The sequence below is a fragment of the Mobula birostris genome, chromosome 10 (assembly GCF_030028105.1).
Source record: "Mobula birostris isolate sMobBir1 chromosome 10, sMobBir1.hap1, whole genome shotgun sequence".
Taxonomy (NCBI): domain Eukaryota; kingdom Metazoa; phylum Chordata; class Chondrichthyes; order Myliobatiformes; family Myliobatidae; genus Mobula; species Mobula birostris.
In genome coordinates, this window is record NC_092379.1 from 94,774,207 (window position 1) to 94,787,599 (window position 13,393).

The following is a 13,393-nucleotide window of genomic DNA, read 5'->3' on the forward strand; positions in this document are numbered from 1 at the left end:
TTGAAAAGGACAAGATTCTTAACTGAAGATGCTAAAAATGTGTAGAATAAATGTGCAATAAAGTGAAGAATCACAAACTCAAAACAGTAGATGGTAAGCCAAGCAAGATGATCAAATTGTGGAGAGCTGATTAGACTATAATTTGCGTTTAAAAAATGACCTACAAGAGGAACTCGACGTCAGACAGCATCTGCTGAGGAAATGGACAGTTGACCCAAAATCTTGACTGTGCACTTCCCTCTACAGATGCAGCTTACCCTGCTGCCTGCTAGGAGTTGGTTCTGTGGAAGTCACTCACCCTAGGTCCCATACTTGCCTTACTTCTAGTTCTGTGCAAAAGTCTTAGCCATATGTAAATAAAATCTGTAAAGTGAAGATGCTTTCAAAATAATGAAATGAAAAGTTTCTAAATATCAGAAAAGATTACCATGAAGAGCAGTAAAGAGTAAAAAACTAAGTCAAGTCAGCATTTGGTGTGATGACCCTTTGCATTTAAAAACGCATCAATTCTCTTAGGTATATTGTTTTGCAGTTTTATAATGAAATCACAAGTAGGTTGTTCCAAGCATCTTGGAGAACTTGCCACAGTTTTTCTGCAGACTTTGGCTGTCTTGCTTGCTTCAGGTAATCCCAGTCAGCTTCACTGATGTTGAGATCAGGGCTCTGTGCAGCCCATACCTACTGAAACTATATAAAAAATCTAGGGTGCCTAAGACTTTTGCACAGTACTGTTTATAACCTTTTGACCAGAAACATAGAGCACTCAGAAAGAATTTGTTGGAATTCTGCATGAGGCTTTTCAAGTTCTGAACCATAGGGACTTTGAATAAATCTTTGGCATTGATAGAAGATGTTTGAAAAGAAAACTGCTGCCTGACCAATTAATTTCCTCCAGCAGATTGCTTTTTGCTCCAGATTTCAGCATTTGCATTCTTGCATGTCTCCATTGTATTTTGAGTGCTGCATCAAATTGTGAAGGCCAAGAAGAGATTGGCTCAAGAACAAAGGTAAAGCCCTGCTCAAGCCTGACCTGAACAAAGCTAATCCAAATTCACCCCAAGCCTGCTGGTCAGTCATCTTTCCCACATCCAGCTCAGTTGACCTGACTGTTGTCATACGGTAAGTATAACAATCTCAAGTGAGCTATTCACATGCTAGTTACATTTGAGCAAATAATCAGGGCCTGAATAAGGTGCTGATACAGGGTGGTATGGTGTAGTCTAAGCTGGCCACATGCATATGTATATCCAACTGGACCTGAACCAAACACAGGTGGTCGTGTCTCATTTGGCTAAGGTCGGGTATCCTGGTTTCCTTCTGAGCAATGTGATTGCAGTGGAAGGGTTGCAAAGTTGTAGATGCTCTCCTGCACAGCGGTAATCAGCACTGGGTGAATGCTCCTTTAAGGTGTCAATCAGTCCAAACTTACTTCCAGAAAATGCACAAAACACCTCAAATTGCATGGTCTTAATCTGTGCTAGTGGGGAAAAAGATTATCGTTGGTGAATGCAAAAGGGGCACGTGCTTGCATGCAATTCTGCTTGAAGGTCATCCACTAAAGATAGCAATGTAGGGGCTAAAGAATTTCCAGTGCAATGACATTATTATTGGAAGGGTTAAGATGATTATGCTTGAAAACAGTTTGTATGGCTCCTCAATGTTCAGCAAAAAGTCTCAGATCAAAAACTAATAGACCAATGAAATTTATCTTTCAAGGTGGCTGTATAATTCAGGTGCTCCTGCAGCATAATACTCCCTAACTCTGCACAAAATGTGGATTTACGTTCCTGTGCATATGCCAGTAATCTCAATTTTAACTTTAAGGGTTCTGCACAATCACATGCATACACATGCCCCTGTTGCATTCACCGATAATGTTTTCCCATTAGCACAGATTAAGAACATGTAATTTCAGAAGTTTTGTACAACTTCTGAAACAAAGTTTGGACTGATTGATACCACAAAGGAGATTTCACCCATTGCTGATTACCACTGTGCAGTAAGGAGAGCACAAAGTGTGAAACTGTAATGATTTGATTAGATCCAGTGAACCCTTAATATGTTTTGCACATCTTATGTAAAAAGATTCAAAGCTAGATCCTTGGATTATGTTGAATTGGCTGATCATTGCTGGAACAGCATTAGCTGATGTCACACTACACAAAAAAAGAACAAGAAAATCAATGAAGCTTCTCAGTCTTGATTATCATTTAATGAATACCCAGCGCTAACAACGTATGTGCTTCCACATCGTTTTGGTTCTTTCACCCTTTCATACTTTCATTTTAATTTTTAATTTCTCCTGTTGTTTCCTTTTTTTCCCAGTTTTCTTTGTTCAGTACATTTGTGCTTTCTGTCCCATTTATATCAGATTCAGAGACAACTGAGAGGGGGAAAAAACAAATCATCAGAAAATGGGATGGGAGACCAGCCCTGCAGGTCTGTAGGCAGAGGTGGAGGAGTTACTGGAGAGAACTGAAATGTGTTCCCCAGAGCACAAGGAGATCACAACAATAATCTTTACATCCACTTTGAGTGAACAAACAAAGCCAATGAGTGAGGCAAGTGATGGGGAAGCCACACTCTGAGGGAAGGGACCACAGAAGCTGGTGAAGAGATCTTACAGCTGCATAGCAAGAGAAGATTAAAGCAAGATGAAAGATAGACTATGGCAAGAGAGAGAGAATTGTCAAAAACAAGATGAAGTTTCAGATGAATGAGTGTAAAGCTTTCCTTGCAGCTCACCCGTTGTTCGACTGTTAATTAGCGTCTGAGTGAGTATTTGTTGTGATATTCTGCAGACACTGTACATGTTGACAGCTCAGCAAGAAATTATTCAAAACTTTGCTAAATTCGGATCAGCTATTCTTTTGATTTCATCCATTGTTGCGGGGAGGGAATATACAGTATTTGCTTAGTTATTCCCTCTCTGCATATCTTTTCACATCCTTTGCTATTTGTTGTAGTTTTTGTCAAAGATTGGGTGAATAAATTTAGGACAGAAATGAGGAAAAACTGCTTTTCCCAGAGAGTGAATCTGTGGAATCTGCTGCCCAGGGAGGCAGTAAAGGTTACCTTATTAAATAAGTTTAACACACAGTTAGATTTTTGCATGGCATGGGAATTAAGAGCTATGGGGTAAAAGGCAGGCAAGTGGAGCTGAGTCCATGGCCAGATCAGCTATGATCTTATTGAACAGTGGAGTAGCCACAGCAGGCTGGACAGCCTACCCCTGGCTCCTATTTCTTACTGTATGTTCCTATGTTCTTAAAGTCAAAGTTGAGATTTCTGTCATATGCACAGGTACATAAATCCAGGAAAACAAAAACCTTACCTGCAGTGGCATTACAGACACATAACATAACAGCATGTAAGCAGTATTCACAAGAAAACCATAAATTAAACATAAATTATGCAGAACCCTTACAAGAAAACACAAACAGAAAAAAGAAGAAAAGTCAATTTGAATGTGAAGCAGTCATGGTATTGCTATCAGGTTCAAGAACCGAAAGGTGGAAGGGAAGAAACTGTTCCTGAACCTGACAGTGTGGGACTTAAAGGCTTCTGTACCTTCTGCCCAAGGGTAGTTGCAAAAAGGTGACATGACCCAGGTGGTGGGGAACTTTGATGATTGATATTATCTTCTTGAGACTGTGGCTTTGGTCGATACTAACAATGGTGGGAAGGGATGTGTCCATGATGCATTGGGCTACGCTCTGCGACTTCGTCCACCTGCGCATTTGAGTTGCCGTACCAGACCATGATGCAAACAGTCATGACCCTTTCAACAGTACATCTGTAGAAGTACTGTCATCTGCTGGGAGTTGGTTGTGTGGATATAACTCAGCCTTCTCTCTCATACTCCTTGCATGGATCAAGGCCATGAGTGCCAAAGGTATTTGATCATATTCTGCCTTATGCCAGAGCCCATACCTGAAACATGCAGATGCTATTTTCAGCAAATGTTGCTAGGAGGTGCACTGTATAAGATAAAGAACTCTAACAAGTTTGTCACTTTTCCAATCCACATCTTGGGGAGATTGAGGCCAATGAGTTACTGGCTATCAGGGTTGCTGAAAAGTTGGGTGCATTTGGTTAACCCATCATTAATCAGGAATTGAACAGTGGCTTTTCTATCCTGTATAAATCATTTGCCAGTTACTATTGGTATGTAAAGCTTCTATTCCAAACTTGTTTGAACCACTTGGAGATTTAATACTAGACACAAATGAATTGACATCCAAACCCAACACTGCCTTTAACAATTCAGGTAAGATGAGCTTACCTGGAAGATCAAAGGTCAAAGTTACCTGCTACATCATGAGCATCGTGTAAGCCTGGGACTTGCGTGATTAGGAGCTAACGTGATTGGCTGAATGTCCTACTTTGTTTTGTTCTTGTGCTTTAAACTTTTTCTTTCCCTGCAGACATTGCAGGATTTGCTGAGTATTTCCAACATCTTCTGTTCTATTAATGTCATTGGCCCATTTCCATATTGAGTTGGTAACCCAATTCTTCGAAGAGTTGTACCTAATGTAAAAGCTGTTGGGTTGGAGCCAGTTTTCCAATGAGATCATATTTTTGTTGGATTTCTCCTTCATCTGCATCCAAACACATAAATTCACCATGTTAATAGATTGCCCTTGTTTGATAAAATTCACAAAATTTAAGTCTTTCATTTCTAAATCTTCCTAGTGGAAAAAAATGATTAAAAATCCTCCAGAATGAGGGCAATCTTTTGATATTAGTTTCAAAAGCTCACTCTGCTTCTGTGCTTCAGCTTGTTCTAATTTGCAAGATGGAACCTGAATCAAAGGAGTGACGATTAATCAATGGATAAACCATATGCCACATACCGGCTTGAATTCTTAATAAGATAGTGAAGCCAATTAATGCCTTAAATTCCAAAAGGCACGCACCATGCACTGTGCATAGGAAGGTAAAGTTTGCCTTTATTAGAGGACCATGTTAAAGGTAATCATAAATTCTTCCTTAAATTCCCATCTCCACGCTTGCTTATGCTGCTGGTAAGACAGGAGCCTTAACTAGCTGGTATAAACTGCCACTGCTGTGAGTAAGTGAGAAAGTCAGTTGTCAAGTGATAAGAAGCTGGTTGGGGTTGAAGCAAAGCCTGCTGTTGGTAATTTTCTCTCAGTCGGGGGTTAGAGATGGCAGAAACTGACAGAGAAGACAGAGGAAGTGAATGGGAGGTGGTATTGCGTGATTGGAGTTGTATGGAGGAAGCTGAATGGCAGGTTTCTGGAAAACAGAAAAATAAATGGTGTTTAGAAGATTGTAGAGGCTTATCGTCCAATGATCAAGGCAGTAGACAGGATTTAAGTAAAAGAAGGAAGAGTTTTAAATTTTGTTGAGTTTTTTTAGTGTGAACCTGTTTCTGATATTAATCCAATTAGACTAACTAAGTAATTAAAAATGCATTAGAAAATTTTCAGAGTGCAAAACCTTTAAGAGATGGGGCATTCTTAGTGTTTTGTAAAGATAGTAAGAAATGTGAGAAAGCTTTGGGGTAAAAGCTGTGGAAAGAAGGAAAGTAACACCAAGAAATTATATTGAATGACGGTGGCTTTGGGGAGTCATCTCTGGAGTGCCTCTAAATGTATCCATGAAGCAAGTTAAAAATAATTTGGTCGGAGGTAAAGTTGTGGAAGCTAAACATTTAAAAAGGTTTTGTGGTGGAGTAAGAACGGATGATGTATTGGTGTTGATTAAGTTTGATGGTAAAAGTTGCTGGAGAGGATTAATTTAGGTTATATGAGTTTTCTGGTTGAGTCTATGTGCTCCCCCCTCTGAGATGTTTTTAATACCAGAAGTATGATCGTGTAGCAGTGTCGTCGTGGCTATCCCTTGAGGTTGAGGATGATGGTCTTCATTCTGAAGAAGTAGCCCACAGAGTGATGACACCTGTGCATGTATTTGTTTAACGTGTACTTGATGTTGCACTCCAAGAAGCACATGATACTTCACAAATCAACTGACTGATTCCAATAGCATGGAAACCATGATGACTGGAGCTGATGGATTTGTTGCAGCCTTCATCCACCTTCACAGCCATTGAGTTCGAAGTAACTTCGTCCGCCTGTTCCACCGTTGAAGTCTTGGTTGGATTGTTCTTTGTCAGGGACCTCACCCTCGACCTTACCGCTGTGGGTGACCCTACCAGGAGCATAGCTCCAGATGGCATTGCTCTTGAGATCTCAGGACCACACAAGCTTCTCCACCGCGACAAGGTGACAATCCATGGAGAAGTATAGCAGTGTAGTAGCAAGGTAAAAAGAGGTGTGGTAGACATGTGGAGAACATGATTGTGGTAATCGAGGTGAAGATGTTAGGCTAAATTGTAGCAACTGTGGAGGAGAACATATCTCTATTTATGCAGGGTGTCCTATATATTAGAAAGTTGTGGAAGTGCAGTGTATTCAGGTGGAAGTAGGCATGCCATGTGCAGAGACTCTGCAGAAAGTACAGAAGACATTATAAATGGGACCTATTAACATCCAGAATACTGATAGATTAAAGACATTGTGCAAAGTGCACAACTGTATAACAAAGGATTCTCTGATCGTTGATAAAGTTTGGCATTTTCATGGGAGATGTAGTAAATTGTACAGCATACGCTAAAAGTAGGACAGAAAGTATTAAAATTATGTTAAAAGCTGCAGAAAAACATTTAGAGATAAAATACTTACCTCCCGAAGTTATTAATGATGCCTTACAAGGAGGAGTAAATAATGTTCAGACTTTAAAGGAGAGTTGTTAATGATTCTTCTAAACTTACAATGAAATGCTAGGAGCCTGGGGTCTGATGGTCAAGAATTTAAGAAATATAATGAAGATGTACCAAATAAACCTGATACAGAGGAGCTGGTTGTGGATTACAGGAGGAATGGAGACGTGATAACACCATTGACATCAATGAGGTTGAGAGGATAAACACCTTTAAGTTCTTTGGCATCCACATCACAACAGTGGACTTCACGTGGTCTGTGCACACCAGCTGTGTGGTGAAAAAGGCACAACAGCACCTCTTTCACCTCAGATGGTTGAAGAAGTTTGGTATGGACCCCCAAATCCTAAGAACTTTCTACAGGGGCACAATTGAAAGCATTCTGACTGGCTGCATCACTGCCTGGTATGGGAACTGTACCTCCCTTAATCGCAGGACTCTGCAGAGAGTGGTGCTGACAGCCCAGTGCATCTGCAGTTGTGAACTTCCCATGATTCAGGACATTTACAAGGACAGGTGTGTAAAAAGGGCCTGTAGGATCATTGGGGACCCAAGTCACCCCAACCACAATCTATTCCAGCTGCTACCATCTGGGAAGCGGTACCGCAGTTTAAAAGCCAGGACCAACAGGCTCCGGGACAGCTTCTTCCACCAGGCCATCGGACTGATGAACTCTCGCTGATTTCAGTGTACTCACTATTACATTGATTGTTCTATTTGTTATAAATTATTATAAATTACTATGATTGCACATTGCACATTTAGATGGATACATAACAAAAATTTTTACTCCTCATGTACGTGAAGGATGTAAGAAATAAAGTCAATTCAAAGACATGAAACCCGGTTGAAATGTTGTCCAGGTTTTAAGATACTGGGTTAAGTTGATATAAGATGTATGTGATCAGAAAATGGGTAATGGAGGAATGGCTATCTTTATCAAAAACGCAATAGTGCATAGAATTTTGGAGATTGAGGTTGTTTATGAGTCAATTGTAGTTAAAACTTGGGGAAAGAATGGTAAAGTACAGATAATAAGTTTTTATAACCCTTGCGAAATGTTAACCCTTGGAAAGTGTGGGTGGAAGTAGGAAAAATGCTGTGAGGATTTTAAAGCTCATAGTACTATGTGGGGTGTAGTGACACAAACATGAATGTGATGTGGTGGAAGACTTTCTGGAATGATGTGTGCTTGAATGATGGTAGTTGTACAAAGATAAATCTAATTAACAGCACTGTTTCTGCTATAGACTTTACACTGGTATCTGAGGATATAGCAAGTGTGTGTGACTGGGAATACATAATGTTGCAACAATGGGAATAGATTATCTGTACAATGGGAATAGATGTGCATCAGAGGAAAGATTTTCATATCCCCTGATGGAATATTGGGATGTATTTGATGATTTATGTGAAAGTAGATTTCCTGACTGTTTGGTTTTGGAGAATCTTGAGTTGAGTAACAATATCTGGTGCTCTGTACTCAACTCAATAGCTAAGGAAGCAATTCATAGATTGTTGGCAGACAATAAAATGAGAGCTGTTCTCTGGTAGATGGCTGAATGTAAAATAGCTCTGAAGGAGTGGAATAAAGATTTTAGGAAATTTAGGCAGTGTTACTCATATTCATCTTTCATACAATATAATAGAACTCAAGCTATAGTTAGAAAAGTAATGAGAAGGACGAAGAAAATACATTGGAGAATGCATTGTGATGGCGTTGGGAAAGAGATTGCAGGGGAATCAAAACCAAAAAACAGATGTACGGGAAGTTTAGGGTATGATAATGAAAATGGGAAGAGTTGGACAAATTGATTTATTACTGGTTTTGAATGATGGGGAGAAGATTGCAGTTACTGACTCTGAAAAAGCAGAATTATGAGTAAAAACATATGTCAGTGTACATAGTTCAGCCAATTTAAGTAAAGAAGAGTAGTCATATAGAGAAGTAGCTGTTGACAAGCAATATTCAGATTGCCAACAAAAAATAATGTTCCAGTTCCTGCTTAGGTATCAAATTTACATTGTCTGAATTTAAGAAGGCTACTAATGGTGCTGGTCAGACATCACCTGGGAAAGATATTTCAATAGGCTTCAAGAAGTGCATTTAATGTCAGAGAAATGTTTACAATATAAATCCTCAAATTCTTCTTCGCAAACATCCATGAAAACAGAAGCGTGCCCCATAGAACGAATGACAGTTAAATGTTAGAATCCCAAAGCCACACCCGGCCACCCCCATCCATAAGCAGCAGCAAAGCAACGAGCCCCCCCCCCCCCCCGCAGCAGCAAAAAAGCATCGGAAGCCCCACCGAGCACTCAAGTGTGCAGCAAAGCATCATTAAAGACACAGACTTGCAGTACCCCAAAGACTACTTGTTCACCAGGTATTCGACATACCACAGGCTCTCTCTCTTTCTTTCTAATAAGAGGGAAAAAGGTATCTCCATTTCACATTATTTATTTATTTATTGTAATGTGTTTACACAGTTATCAGATTTAAAACTTAAGTTGGTTTTGAAATTATTTAATACAATATGGGTTGAAGGGTGACTTCCTGCTTCCTGTAAATTAAGGTTTGTGTCCTTACATTGGTAAGGATCAATCAGATTCTTACAGTTATAAACGTATTTTGTTAACTTCATATGTATGTAAGAAAATAGAATGAATGTTTATAGCCAGGCTTTGTTATTTTGTGGAAAGTAGTGGGAAATTAGCAGTATACCAATTTGGATTTCATAAAGAGAGAATGACCGTGGACTTAGTATTAAGTTTGGAATCTGATATTTGTAAGGCCCAAGTTTTTAAAAAGAATCAGTCGTAGCAGTTTTCTTTGATGTAATGTCATTTCTTTGATTTAATGTCATTTCTCTGACATTAAATGCACTTCTTGAAGCCTATTGAAATATCTTTCCCAGGTGATGTCTGACCAGCACCATTAGTAGCCTTCTTAAATTCAGACAATGTAAATTTGATACCTAAGCAGGAACTGGAACATTATTTTTTGTTGGCAATCTGAATATTGCTTGTCAACAGCTACTTCTCTATATGACTACTCTTCTTTACTTAAATTGGCTGAACTATGTACACTGACATATGTTTTTACTCATAATTCTGCTTTTTCAGAGTCAGTAACTGCAATCTTAACATATCATAACTTATGATATGTTATGGACACAAGGATTGCTGTTTAAACTGGAAAAAATAGGAATCAGTGGTAGAATGTTCAATTGGATTCAAGAATATTTATGTGATAGGAAGATACAAGTTAGGGTGAGACCAACATTCTTTAAGGAGTCTGAGATAGAGAATGGAACTCCACAGGAGAGTGTGTGTAGCCCATTCCGTTTTAATATTATGATTAATGATATTTTCTTGAATGTTGGCTCAGACATTTCCAAATCATTATATGCTGATGATGGTGCCATGTGGAAGAGAGGCAGGAATATAAATTATATAGTTAGGAAAATGCAGGTAGCTATTAATGAAAGAGAGGAATGGGGACATCGGTGGGGATTTAAAGTTTCTGTTGCAAAAAACTTAAGTTATTTGATTTTCTAAAAGGAACATTACACCAACAATTAATCTTAAGTTATATGGGAAATCTCTCAACAAGAGTGTAGGTATATGGATGGACACAAGTTAACATGGAAGGTGCATGTGAATAAAATTCTAGAGAACTGTGAAGAATTTCCTTAATGTGTTCAGTGCTTAGTTGGGTGTGATTGGGGTGTAAGAGGTCACTGAAACAATATATATGTTTCAGTGACCTCTTATGTTCCATAACCAAAGACAGATCTGATAAAATGCTTTTGTCAGATCTGTCTTTGATTGTGGATGTGTTGCCTGTGGTCAGCCTCACCAGCTGTCGTAAAGCCTCTAGGACCAGGGGATGGCCAACCTATGACGCATGTGCCAAAAGTGGCGCATTGCACCGCAGTGATAATAATAAAAAAGTAAGCCTACTCATGCAAAAAGTATTAACCAAAAACCGATTTGTAGAAAAAAAATCTATAACAGGAATTCAAACTAGGAAAGAAGGACTTTTGTTCTGCAGTGCGTCACAGGTTTTTGCCAATCAGTTTACAATTGACACTCGTGCGCTACGGACTTGTGCTTTGTTCGTCCTTTGTGAACATTTGCAGTTTTGTACTTTTTTGAAAATTAAGCCTTGTTTTTACATTCAGTTACCCATCACAGTGCAAAAGAAAATGAGCAAAAGAAAAGCAGAAAGTGATAGTAAGCGTGAATTTATTGAACAATGGGAAAATGAGTTCTTAATAATAGCGGTTCGGTCAGAAAAACCATTGTGCATTGTTTGTGAAAACACTTTCTCACATAATAGAAGACATGATCTTAATAGACACTATAAAACACAACATCTGACTGAAATAAAAACACAAACACGAGGAAATCTGCAGATTCTGGAAATTCAAGCAACACACATCAAAGTTGCTGGTGAACGCAGCAGGCCAGGCAGCATCTCTAGGAAGAGGTACAGTCGACATTTCGGGCCGAGACCCTTCGTCAGGACTAACTGAAAGAAGAGCTAGTATTTTTTGTTGGATCTCCCCCTCCTCCTCTCACTTTCAAATCTCTTACTAGCTGTTCTTTCAATTAGTCCTGACGAAGCATCTCGGCCCGAAACGTCGACTGTACCTCTTCCTAGAGATGCTGCCTGGCCTGCTGTGTTCACCAGCGATTTTGATGTGTGTTATCTGACTGAAATAGAAGGAAAACTGAAGTAAGTGCTTGGGTCTGGGTTACAGAAAGAATATGTGATTAGGAAGAAATCAAAAGAAGACAGGATATATTTGTTAAAAGAAGTTGTGAAAGTCTCATTAAAGTAAGTAATGTTTATCTTGTTTTTATATTAAATCAATATATCATGTAAAAATGCTAAATATGTCTATATTAACATATTTTTAAAATAATTGAATGGGGGTACAAGAGTTGTATGGTGCATCTGAACTCATGCGTGGAAAAATTGACGCATGGAATGTAAAAGGTTGGCCACCCCTGGTCTAGACAATATTGAAGGTCAAGCTTTAAGATTATGTTGTGCTGCTATGAAATTATCTCCAATCTGGTCATTACTGGGAGAAATAGGTGAAGTATCATTACATCTATGCAGGTTACAGTTATAGTGGTTTATTGATTTAACATAAGAGGACATAGAATTGGTCATTCAATATTGGCAACAGTAGTAGAGTGTTGGGAGCACTGCATTCATAAAGTCTTTGATTTTGGGTGGATGGGAAATCAATGGGTACAAAGTCTTGTGTTGTTTAATGTGGATTATAGTCCCAGTGTACCCCCTTCTGTCACTTGTCCATGCTTTTTCCCTTCACCTGTGGTTGATTTGGGCTTTCAAAAAAAGGTCAAGATGAGGAGTGATTGTTTTTCATTGACACAGGAAGTTAAGCAATACATGCAAGACAGATGTCATGGATTCTTGCATATCTATACAGATGGTTCAAAAGAACCAGTGACAAGTCATGACAGGTGTTTCTGTTTGTGTTCCAAACTTTCAGGTGTCTATTACGAAAAGATTATCAGACAAAGTATCAGTATTCATGCCTGAGGTGGTTGCTAACATTTTAGCCTTGGGATGAGTTGAAGAAGTATGCCCTGATTATGTACTTCTGTGCATTGATTTATTCTCACTTTTGCCATCTATTAAAACAGGTACTTCAAATTATAAACCGGACATTCTTCTTGAGATTGAACAACATCTGCTGAGGCTGCAGGGTCTAGGCCTGTGTGTACACTTCATATGGGTTCCTGCCCATGCTGGGGTTGAAGGAAATGAGGTGACAGACAATCTTGCCAAGCAATCACTTAAAATTAAGAACATAAATGTAGTGGTGCCTTTACATAAGAGGGAGATGAAAGTCATAATTGGAAAGCTTGTTGAATCACTTTGGCAACAAAGTTGGGACAAGGAAAAGAAATGACAACATTTATATAAAATTCAAAGGATGATGGTAACTCAACTGGGAAATGGGTATGAGAGGAGAGATGAAGTTATACTTACATATTTACATATTGGACATATGAGGTTAAATAATTCCCTGTTCAAAATTAATATGTATGATATGGGCACCAGTAGGGCGTACATTTGTCGAGAAATGGTGCAGCATATATTGTTTGAATATAGTTCCTATGAGGTGCAAAGGAAACATCCAATGGTTAAATTGAGATTTTTGGGACCGACACAGTTTAACAAGGACATTTTGTTGGGATATCACTGCCATTGTAATGTATATAAGTTACCTATTTGATTTCTGAAAAGCAATAAACTTTTTGAAATTATTAGATTATTTTTTGGGAGTGGGAATTTAGTGAGTATACTTCCTGACTCTTTGCTCCACACTTCAGCTCAGTAGGTGGTAGTGATGCACCTTAAGTTGGTCTGCCAACCACCATGAAACTTTACAAACAGGAGAAGAGTAAGTGAGTGAGAGAGAGAGAGGGAGAGAAGGGGGAAATGCGATGGAGCTAGCACAGACTCAATTCGCAGAATTGCCTCTAGCAATGTAAGGAAATATAAAAATGTTGTTGGTTTTGAATCTTAAAGTTGTGTTGTTATTGTACTGCTCGCTCAAACTGGCCTGGATCCACCACCTTCTCAAGAACAGGGAAGGA